We start from the raw sequence: 11,499 nt of genomic DNA on the forward strand, positions 1-11,499 counted from the left end.
TAAAAGCTTTAGCACTCCCATTTCTATTACAAGCAGAAAAAGGGGGCCTCTTGCCACTGGGACTGCAATGAAGTAATGATTTTGGCTAGACTTCCAGGAGTCAGAATATAATCCCCTACAAAAAGATGTTAATAATCCAAAACAAGGCTACGCCCATAATACTAATGGCACTATAGAACCCATCTCTAATGCATATTATGTTGTTGCAAATAACTAATTCACAAACACATTCATAAGCTGTGGACTGACCATCTAAAAACTAGCTATGAAATGTCAGGAAGACTTCACAACAGACAAATTAGCCTAGAGAGAAGACTTCAGAGAAAACAGCAGTTTATTTTCAGCAGAGGGGATTTCACTGCAATCCTGAAGAAACCTGCCATGGTGTACAGCTCTTAAAACTGCATGCATAGCTCACAACCAAAAGAGTGGTATTAAGAATGAATACATTGATGGAATCACCATTAGCCATTATCTCAATACTGAGTAGAAACAATCTAGGTAGCATCAATCTTAAATAAAAATGAAAATCTTTTTTAAAAACACACACAGGAAACTTCTGCCTGCTTAAAGAATGACACAGAACACCAACTAGTGACATATCCTTACAACTAGAAAAAGAAACTAGAGATAAGTATCCAAAGGAATATGCAAAATATTACAACTTTAGAACTTTCAATTGATGAATCCAACCTAATTTCCTTAAACAGTTCTCAAACTTCTTAGCATCAAGACTCTGAGCAGTCTTGAAAATTGAGGACTCCCAAGAGTTTTTTTTTTTTGTTAATATGAGTTATAATTATCAGTTTTTACTATATTAAGAATTAAAGGAGAAAGTTTTAACTGATTCATCTTAAATTTTTTAAGCTTGACTTATAATTTTAAAATTGATATATGAGATACCACACAATTACGCTGATTCTCCCATCCATGGACACAGGCTGGTTCCAATTTTTCACTATTATAAAATGAAATCATAAATCTGTAAATATTAACAAGAAAAAAAAAGGGTTGCTCTATAGTGTTAATAGGAAGAAAATCAGGTAATAAAATAGCATTTAGAGCTTACTGTCTTTTTAGTTTAAAAAAAATGCAACATTAAAATAAATGTTTTATTAAAGCACTTGTTTCAGTGAACTACTAGTATCTGAAAATGCAGACACCTCATCTCTCTATCAAGGCTGAGTTCCTGCAGAGTGGAAACTGCTTATTCATATACACTCTACAAATATCTGATGAATGAAACAGAATTATTTTCCATTTCTAGAATGTGCAAGACAATGATTAAGTTCCAGTTTTGTGACAAAATATGCTCTGCTTTCCTCTGAGTGATTCATTTTAAAATGTTAATGACATGTTAATATGAGAGTATACTTTTGAAAAATTACTATACAAAAAAACTTTAGAAGTAAAAATGACATGGCTTTACAATTTTTGCAAATTTCTTTCATGTTTAACCTAAGAGAGGGCAGCTGGATTCTCTTTTATCTGCCTCTACATACAATGTGTTGTGATACCTGTTTTGACTGAACTACATGAAAACAGCCCCACACAAGTATGCAGTGAGAAAAAAGGAAATATATAGTACTATTAATATCATTTTCAGAGAATTATGGATGTTCTTTGATACTACACCAAAACTTGACAAGTAGAGGAGTTTGTGCGCTAGCTGCAATATGAAATTGAGTATCACATAAGCTTTCTGTATTGTTACATACTTTTTATAAGGGTCTTTTACCATAATTTTGGAATATTGATCACTTTGAAAATATTGTTTCGACTTATTGCTGTTCAGTCACCCAGTCATGTCCAATTCTTTGTGAGCCCATGGACTATAGCACACCAGGCCTCCCTGTCCCTCACATTCTCCTGAATTTTGCCCAAGTTCATGTCCGTTGAGTTATATAAACATTAAAGATCCTGACATAATTAACACCACAGCAAAAATTCACATTCGTAACATCACCACCCATCCCATTGGAAAACTCTTTAAGTACTGAGAAGCTGACAAGAACACAGCAGCTGATGTAAGATTTCCAAAATTTTAATTTTCCCTAGAAAGTTGAAATTTCATCACCAACAAATATTGTCACTTGTTTTTCCCTGAAGTGAACAAAAGATTGCTTTGTTCATTTTCAAGAAAATGACTGCCAGATACCTAAGTCTAAATAATCATGGTTTGTCTGGTATTCAATATTTCAAGCAAAAATGATATTTCATGTAAAATATGGCTAATTCAGCTTGCAACTCAAAAGAATACGTAAGGGTTTTCCTTGAGATAAAATATTCTGGATATACAGCAGAAGTGCCTTTTGTGTATCTCCTATCTCATCATATATATATAGAATATAAAAACATCACATATGAAATTCACATATGAAATATCAAACATATAAAATATTCAAACATCATATACAGAACATTAAAACAGTGCACTCAAGGATCAAGATTTAATAAAACTAATGATTTTTACTGCTTCATTAAGAACACTCAAATTTAAAAAATTGGCTTTTTTGAGTTTTTGTTTTGGGTTTTTTTTTTCAACCATGAATGCATAGCAGTGAAGAACATGATGATGACTAGTATGGTCTGGTGTTGCTGACATTTAATATCTACTAAGATACTCAGTTTTACCTACTATCACTTTAGTATCAGCAGAGCAAATGTAAAAACAGTGGACAAGGAAAAAGTTAGTATTACCATAAGATAGTTTTAACCTAATGGATCCCCCGGAAAGGGTCACAGTGACTGACCAACAGGCTTATATACCACAACTTGTGGACCACTGCTGTCTTAAGAAAACACTGAAAAGCTAATGAATGATAACTTGCCATCTTCAAATCCGTAGTAAAAGTCCTCCAACATAAAAAATACACTAAATACCTGTATGAATTATTTCCTTTTAACTCAAAATTGGTCCAGTTTGTTCTGAAAGGGAAATAATAATAATATAAATAATAGCAGCAATTAACATGTAATGACCTCTGACAGGTATTATGTCATTTAATCCTCATAACTATCAATTCTCTGACATCCATGTCACAGATGAGGAAGCCTGAGTGCGGAGACTAAAGCCACACTTCCAAAGTGTCAATAATTACCAGTATTTATGTATTCCGGCTTTACTTGTGGCTCAGCTGGTAAAGAATCCACTTGCAATGCTGGAAAGATCCCCTGGAGAAGGGAAAGGCTACCCACTCCAGTATTCTGGCCTGGAGAATTTCACGGACTATAAAGTTCATGGGGTCACAAAGAGCTGGACACAACTAAGCGGCTTTCACTTTTATGTTAAGTATTTTGCCTACCTCATATTAGTCTTAACAACCTTTTTATATCCCTTTTTCCCTTCTTAACTCTTTATACTTTAATACCATTTTACAGATGAAACTTGTAATCAAAAAAATAAAGTACCCTGCCCAAGGTGACCCAACTGTTAGATCATCTGTATTTAAATCTAAGTCTGTCTCACTCCTAGGAGTACAGTACACGTTCTGCTTTCCTATACCAAATATCAACATATCCTTTGCATATATATAGACTGACAGTTACAAGTCTTACATAGTTTTAAACAAGACAACGGAGCAAGGCCTCAGAATTATTTAATAATTCTTGCTAATTGACTATTTCTGTAATGAACTAGAACAAAGTCTACTTCCCTTTAAAATAGTATATGATCCAGATAAATAGTTCACTAATTCACATTATTAAACACTTAGCTGTGAACAGGACAATGAATCAATACAGATAAGTTTTCTCTTAAAAAAAAAATATTCAATACACTCAGCTGATATTATTCCAGTATTACAGATGAAAAAACTGAAACCCAGAGAAGTAACTAACTTCCCCCAAAGACATGGTGTTCACAAATGGTACAGTCAAAATCAGTCTGGACTGATCCTGAAGCCTAAACTCTTCAATTACATGGCCTACATATATTAAAGATGGCAATGACCTAGGAATTGTTCACAAGGTCTGTATACAGAGCTTGCTGATATCATACAGTTGATAACAACTCTAACCAAGGCAATCAATATATGAATCATCTTGCATCTCAAAGATCAAGAGATGAAAAGGAAGCTGGTGCATGCTGAAAATAAAAAGCCATGTTCTAAGGTGTTTTAAGTAAAGCATCTATAGGTAATGTTGAAAGAAATAAAATTCAGTTACAGAGGTGTCAGATGGCACACATCTCTGTGGCTAAAATAAGCCTACCTCTGTTTAAAAACAAAACAACAAAAAAAGGCCTAGAGGAGAGCCACAGGCTATCTACAGATTGCACAATAACTTTCAGATGCCAGGAACCCAGGAATGCTGCAAACCTTCTAACAGCAGCAGAAATCATTACCCTAAGACACTAAAACTCTAATCAATCAGAAAAATCTTAATTTCAAGTTAGAATTTGCAAAAGTCAAGGGTTATGCCCCAATGTTTGTTTCTATTTCAAGGGCTTACAGTACAAACTGTTGCTTAATATTAAACCCCAAGACAGAAAGGAAAAGAATCAAGGTTTATCCAGCTCAATTCACCTTCACAACTGGTTGTAAGAACTTGCAGAAATATAAACATCTTGAGCTTGGACAGAGGAATGTGGCTTTAATTTCAAACTAATTGTATTCTCAAGGAGTCCCCACACACACTTGACGTTTGACAGGAAGGTGACAAAATGGAAGGCTGTGGTGTACCACCTAAAAGGGCAGGCATTACAGGCAAGAGATGAGCAATTACACTTGTCACAGAATACCATATTCTGGATTCCCTCTGTGGCAAAGATAAAAAAAAAAAATTACAGAGCAAACCTTACCTCCTCCATCAATGATTCCCAGCATGACCAAAAAGAATCAGAATCTAGTAATGTAAAACCAGCTGACAGATATATGGAAAAAAAAAAAAATCAAGATTGAGGTCATGTCCCTTGACATGCATCATTTACACTAAGGATTCCCTCACTTATCTGAATTAATTTCACGTACCTCATTTCATTCAGATAATTGAAGTTTTCCTCTTAAGAGTTGTAAGATGTTTACCTCAACATAATTAGTAAACTGTCCACTTAAAAATACCACTACAAAAATTACCACCCCCTCCTCTCTACACTACGCATATACTTCACCATCATTAAAAGTATGAGATTTTGGCCTTCACGGGAAATTTAGTTCAAAACTCCTCTTTAAAAAATTAGCACAAGAAATTCTACAAGAAAAGTTATGGTCATTACCTTTTTAATAAGTGTCTGCATTACTTGTTAAAGACATGGTAATTTGGATACTCAATACATGACTACTGTTCTGAAACCAAATTAAAGGTTTTAGACTACTAAAGAGTTTGATGACTTGCCTTAATACAATAACTGGGATTGTATGGAGAACAAAATCAAAGAGGTCTCTTTTTTTTATGAGCAGGCATTTAGGGGCTTTTTAACGAGAATTTACTCTACAGTATATAATTACTAATGAACAAAAATAGGGCCATTAAATTCACTTCTTTATAGTGCCATAAAACTTCTATTTGTAAGAAATATAAAAATATATACATTTAATCAAACTCAAGAAAACTCTTAAGTGTGCAACACCTAACAATACATAGTAAAAACTACACTTTTTCTTCTTAAATAAATGTCCTGCCAGATGATTATGACTAATTTTGTATGTGGATATGCTTATAATTTAAAATACATAGACTCTCTGGTACTAATGACGGCAATGAAATGTCTGAACTTCTTATATGAATTCTCAATTTCTATATGAACACTGGTTTTCAATACTGATAACAGACTTACTGTTGATTACATCCAATCAATATTTGTATATCGTCTATCACCTGCTATGTGTCAGGTACTGCAGTAAGTGCTGAGGACACTGTCAGGAACAGCACAATTTCAGTCCCAATACTCGAGGAATATAGAGTCTAGAAGGAAAGAAAGATAATGAAAAAACACACTATGGGAAACTTGGTGGAAGAACAGATACTTGGTCAAATGAAAGCTCAAAACTGCGAGAAGATCTGGGTAGAAAATCAAACACTCGAAAACAATTAGCTACCACTAAAATTCAATAAAAATAAACCAGTAAGTAACTCAGCTAAGGTGGCAGAGAACCAAGAGCAGAACAGTCAGGAAGTAAAGAGTATGTGACCAGGGTGTTCTAGTATCAGATGCAAATGAAAAGTTGACCCTCAAAAAATCTGAAATTATAGCAGCCAAAGAGCCAGCTCTCAGCTGCCCTGTTCTCAGTATCTGACAAGTCAATCTGGTGAGTGTGAGCCTAAGAAGCAGAATCAAAGTATCCTGACTCTGCTAGCTCTGTCACCGTTGAAGCAGGACTCCAACCATCTACCATGGATAACACCAGGCCCCAGTTCCAAGGGAAGAGAGGACAGCAAGGAGACAGAGATGGTCAAGCAGGAGAGTTCTTGAGCAGGCTCAGACAACGCTCAGGTCCGTAGAGGATACGAAATACACAAAAGAATAATATAGGAAACACATCAACTCTATGGATTATTCAACAGCAAGGAAAGACTGTGGAGTTCCTTTACTTTTAAAAATAAATACTCAAAGTTATATTCTTAAATTTAAAAGACTTAAGTATGACCTTCAAGAATGAGAGAAAAGGACTAGACATTCTTACTAATTCTTACCAATTGTCTGATTCTATAACCTAACTCCATCTAAATCTATATTTATATTCTACATGCTTTATATATACTTCCACAAGATGTTTATGGCATATGTTTCAAAACTCCTGATGAGTAAAAGCGTTTTTCAAAATGAGAATCTCATAGTCAAACTGAGTATGTGCAAAGGATGTAAGAAGACATCACATCTCAGTAAGCAATGGATGCTCAGGGCACTGGAATAATTCCAGATTTCTTCCTGAAGGGGCTGAGGATCTGAAAGGTATTTTCAGTCTTAGAAGTCAGTTCAAAAAATGGGTAGAAAAGACAGGACGGGGAGTGGACAGGCCAAGTAGCCTGGTTCTGACACAGGAACCAGCAATGATAGAAGAGGAATTACTTGCTCCCTATAAATTAAGCACCATCGTACTCTACTACTGGAGGAGGAAATGGCAACCCATTCCTGTATTCTTGCCTGGAGAATTCCATGGACAGAGGAGTTCATGGGGTTGCAAAGAGTCAGACACGACTTGAGTGACTAACACATACACAACACATACATACTCTACGACTGTTTTTAGTAACAGTGTCAGGAGAGAGGAAAAAAGTGCATGTAGTCCAAAGATGATGTCCCTGTGAAGACTATTATTTATATAACTCAAAATATTCAAACAGAAATAACACTATGGAAACAGCCCTGCATTTGCCCAAACATTATTTGCCAAGGCTATTCAAATGGTGGAGTGGTGGTACTTTCCAAAAGAAATGCTTGAAAATTTTCCTCATTTTTTAAAAATAAACAAAACATTACAATAATCTATTAAAGAAAGAAAATATAAGTCTAAGAGAAAAAGAAAATATAGTGGGGTCTTCTTGGGTTTTTTGTTTTTGTTTGGGGTTTTTGCTTTGTTTTTTCAGTATATCCATCGGGAAGCACATCACAACAGCCAAAAACTAAAGTATCATTTAAAGACAGTTTGTAAAGGTAGTCTGAACTCTGAAAGTCATGTTGCTTCTAGGAGTCTATATACTGAAAAATATATCTTTATAAAGTGAAACCAAGGTGGCCTTAAAATGTGGCCTATGGTAACAATTAGGATCATTCAATTCACAATTTTCAAACTTTGCTCCAGTAGAAAAACTGCATTATTTTAGCTCTACGTGGTGTCCTATCAAAAAGTTTAAGTAACAGTGTGTTTCCCCAATTTCACAGTGGATAACGTATATTAAAGAATAAAATTCTCAATGTTAAGCTTTTTCCTCAAATTTTCTAAAATATTATTAGATACATGCTACCTCTTTCAGTATTGGAATTAAGCCTAACAGAGTATCTGATTCAACACAAAAACGGAAATGAGATATTTCAAGTTTATAATATCATCATTCATGACTTCCAGACACTCTGCTACCTTCTTAAGTTTGATTAAGCCCAACAAAACCACAAGCATTTACAAAGGACCCACTGCACTTGACATGAAGCATACACAGATGAATAAAACACAGTCCATCTTACAGGAAGCCCCCACCAGGGAAAGTGCACACAAGCCAAAAAGTCTCTACTAAACGCCTGCAGTAAACACTGGAGTGGGAGGTGCAAAGAATTCATCCCAGGCCAGCAAGAACTTCTAGACTTCTGCGTTGAGGACCACTAAGAAAAGGGATGCTGAGGATGCTGGAATTCCATGACTACATGCATACAGACCTTTCTTCTTTATTATATCAAGGTTACATACATAACTCTAGGATTCTTCAAATGCCAATCTCCTGGAATTGACACAGACTACCTGAATTAAGAATATGAATAAACATTCTTGAAATGAAAATAGTTACTAAATTCAAACAAACTGGAAATTACTGTTTCAATTGGTAAAATGTAAACACTCCTTAAATATAATTTGTATCTAATGAGTCCAGATCACAAACTAAGGCCTATACTCAAAATATGGGGAAAAAATTAAAAGTAATTATTTGGCTTTTAAGACATCAAAATCAAAACAAATTTTGGTACAAAAATATCCACTGGGAAGGTCTAAAGTATCTACTTAAGTGTTCAGTTAAATCAACTAGTTCTCTTTGGTTCATGTTAAATCTGTTCTGGAAACTTGGATTACTTTCTCTCTGCAAAATAATGACGCTGGATTAAGTTAATAATAAATAACTAATAATCAGCTTGAAGTTCCTCACAGACAGAAAATTGTTCTTCTGAAGTCCGTGAAATTAAAGACGTCAATATGGTTTCAAAGTGGTAATGCCCTTCAGTTTCCTACCTTATCTCAGTATCAAGGTTCAGATTTTACCTATCCAGTTTTCAAGTTCGTCAAAGAAAGTTTCATGATTCAAAGGGTACTCCTCCCACCCTCTATACTAAAACTGTTTCTTTAAAACAAGATCCTAAGGAAAATGCATAATGAAAGGCAGTGCGAGCTGAGACTATTCCACATCAAACCTGGAACGCACTAATTAAAATTCAGTATTGCACTTTTTGAGTTCCTACATGAAACTCCTGCCATGCTTTAGTTTAAGGTTAAACAGGTTAATAGAATCCAATAAAATGGCTCTATTGAATTATACTGGATTTCTTTGCAGCAGCCCTTTTACCTGACCATTCTGATGAGCTTTAAAATCAACTTCAGGGGTAGCACCCAGGAACCAAGGCGAGCCACGGCTCACGGGAGCTGCACTCTGCAACCCACCTCATGTGGAAAATCACAGTCAACGCGCGTTTTCCACTTCAAACTGTGATACGGTGGAGGAAAAAGTGCATAGCCTTCTCTTTGAACCTCCCATCACACTGCCTCCAGGCGCTAACTTGAGAATTATCTGGAAGATAATCTAATGCAATACAGTTCTCAGAAGACTCTATAAAGTTGCCTTAGCCAGAGAGGAGAGGGGAGGTAAAAAAAAAACCTCGCCCGAGACAAAAGGTTAAATTACTACAGTACTGCAACTTCGCTGTTGGGTACATGTCTGGATCGACAGGATTAATTCCGAGGACATTTCCACCAGTACAAACTGCCTGGATCCCGATTAAAACAAAGTGTATGCTGGATTCTCACAGGAGAGAAGTGGCAGGGGTGCGCAGAGTGAGTGAGGTCGTAAGTCTCTGCAGACTAAGTAAGGGGCTCCTGAGGTCAGGAAAGTGAGGGCGATAACTGGGCCAGACGCAAAGGGTCCTTCAGGCAGGCCTGCGGGCGCGCGGCGCGAAGGACCACCGGCCCGGCAGTCTCCAAATCGGCGAGGAGGGCCCCACGGCCGAGCCCGGGAACCTGGCCTCCTCCCAGGCAGAAGGCGCCCCCACCCACTCCCGCGGCAGAGCGAAGAGGCGGCAGCGGCGCACCGAGCTGCGGGAAGCCGGCCCGCAGAAAACGCAGAACCCGAGAAAAGGGAGTCAGAAGATGGGAGGTGCGCAGCAGGACCGAGACGCCGCAGCCCGGGCGCCCGGCTCGGGGCCCGCCAGCGCAGCGCGTGCGCCCGGGAAGCACGCCGCCCGCGCGGCCCTCGGCTCCGCCCCCCCCTCCCCCGGCTCCCTGCGCCGCCGCCGCCGCCAAAACCCCTCTGGGAACTCCGAGCCGCGCGGCCCCGCGAGGCGGGCGCCTTGGAGCGGAGGGGAGGGGCTGCGCTCCCCGCCTCCCCGCCGGCCCGCGCGGCTCCCCAGCCCGGAGCCTACTCACCTCCTCCTCCTCCTCCTAGTCTCTCCCTCCTGGCCACCGGCGCGGCCCAGCCGGCGACGCGCTGACGCCGGGCCCCTCCCCCGCGGCCGCCGCCGCCGCCCCGCCCGGCCCGCGGCCGCAGCGGCCTCCGGGCGCGTCAGGCGCATGCCCCGCCCACTGGGCCCGCCCGCGCGCTCAAGACCCCGCCTCCAGCGCTGCCGGGACGCTGCCTGCCCCAGACTCAGCGGCCGCTCCCGCCCTCTGGAGATTGCCACTGGTGGGCTCTCGACCCCCGCACCTCTTTTTACCTGTTCACTGCACGAGGACCTCGCTTTGCCGCCCACCTCCCCACCTTTCCCGTCTCTGGTCCGCACCCCTGTCTTCCCCTTAAGGTTTTTAGTACTCTTTCCTCAACCCCTAGTCTGGTTGTAAGCTCTCATGCCTTCTTTTCTTTCTAGAAGATCTTCGCTGCTCATTAGGTCAGCCTCAGTTTGCAGTTTCTTGCCAGTCCCTTCTTTCCTGGTCCCCGTTCCTCTCCCCTGCCTGCTGGAGCCTCAGGGTCCCCGCACGTATTGGACTTCTTCCCTGCCCACCGCTACCTGCTGTGCAGCTCGCACCTGAGCGCCTGCTCTGCCAGCGCGTTCTAATTTCCCTCACTCTGGTCACCTCGGAACCCTTTGGAAAGGCTCGCTTCTTCCTTTACCTACATTTTGAGCGTCTTTTCTGTTCTCACTACTCCAAATACTTCAGACGAAATGTAGGAGTTAAACAAATGCATGTGCGCGACCCCACTCACCTGGAGTCTCTGAAGTAGTTAAAATTCACAAAACTGGGTCTTCCCTGGTTGTCCGGTTGCTAAGACTTGGTCCTTCCAGTGCAGGGGGATTGGGTTCGATTCCTGATCAGGGAACTAGATCTGGCATGCAGAAAGTAAAAAAGGATCCTGAATGCCACAATGATGATGGAAGATCCCAATTACCACAACTAAGACCCAGTGCAGCCAAATAAAGTATTTTTTAAAAAATCACAAACCTGAGCAATGGCAGTGGTGCATCTTAGACTTGCATGGGTCCCATCCAATCTTTTTCTGTGCAATAATATATTAAATGACACAGTTCCTGTTGGGAATTAAAGTTCACACATTTTGCATGTTATTTTCTCTGCAATCTAACCTCACTTTAGCTCTTTTATTTATAAAATTCATATTCAGTAGAAGAGCACCAGGATCTTTTAGATCTCC

General features: G+C 39.4%; 1 protein-coding gene across 5 annotated transcripts in view; it reads right to left on the minus strand.

Moving 5' to 3' along the window:
• The window catches only part of QTMAN (queuosine-tRNA mannosyltransferase), a 433,783-nt gene extending 423,384 nt beyond the window's left edge, over positions 1 to 10,399 (minus strand). Inside the window, exons 1-2 of one of the 5 annotated variants that reach the window (XM_088829198.1) lie at positions 10,281 to 10,399; positions 5,777 to 5,904 (exon numbers count right to left, since the gene is read on the minus strand). The gene's annotated coding sequence lies outside the window, so the exon portion shown is untranslated. The remainder of the gene's footprint in view (positions 1 to 5,776; positions 5,905 to 10,280) is intronic. The other 4 variants (XM_055398709.2, XM_055398710.2, XM_088829223.1 and 1 more) reach the window with 4 other exon arrangements.
• Between the last annotated feature and the right edge of the window lie 1,100 nt (positions 10,400 to 11,499).

This window comes from Moschus berezovskii, chromosome 2 (genome assembly GCF_049115385.1).
Source record: "Moschus berezovskii isolate FMDL1 chromosome 2, NW_MosBer_1.0, whole genome shotgun sequence".
Classification (NCBI taxonomy): domain Eukaryota; kingdom Metazoa; phylum Chordata; class Mammalia; order Artiodactyla; family Moschidae; genus Moschus; species Moschus berezovskii.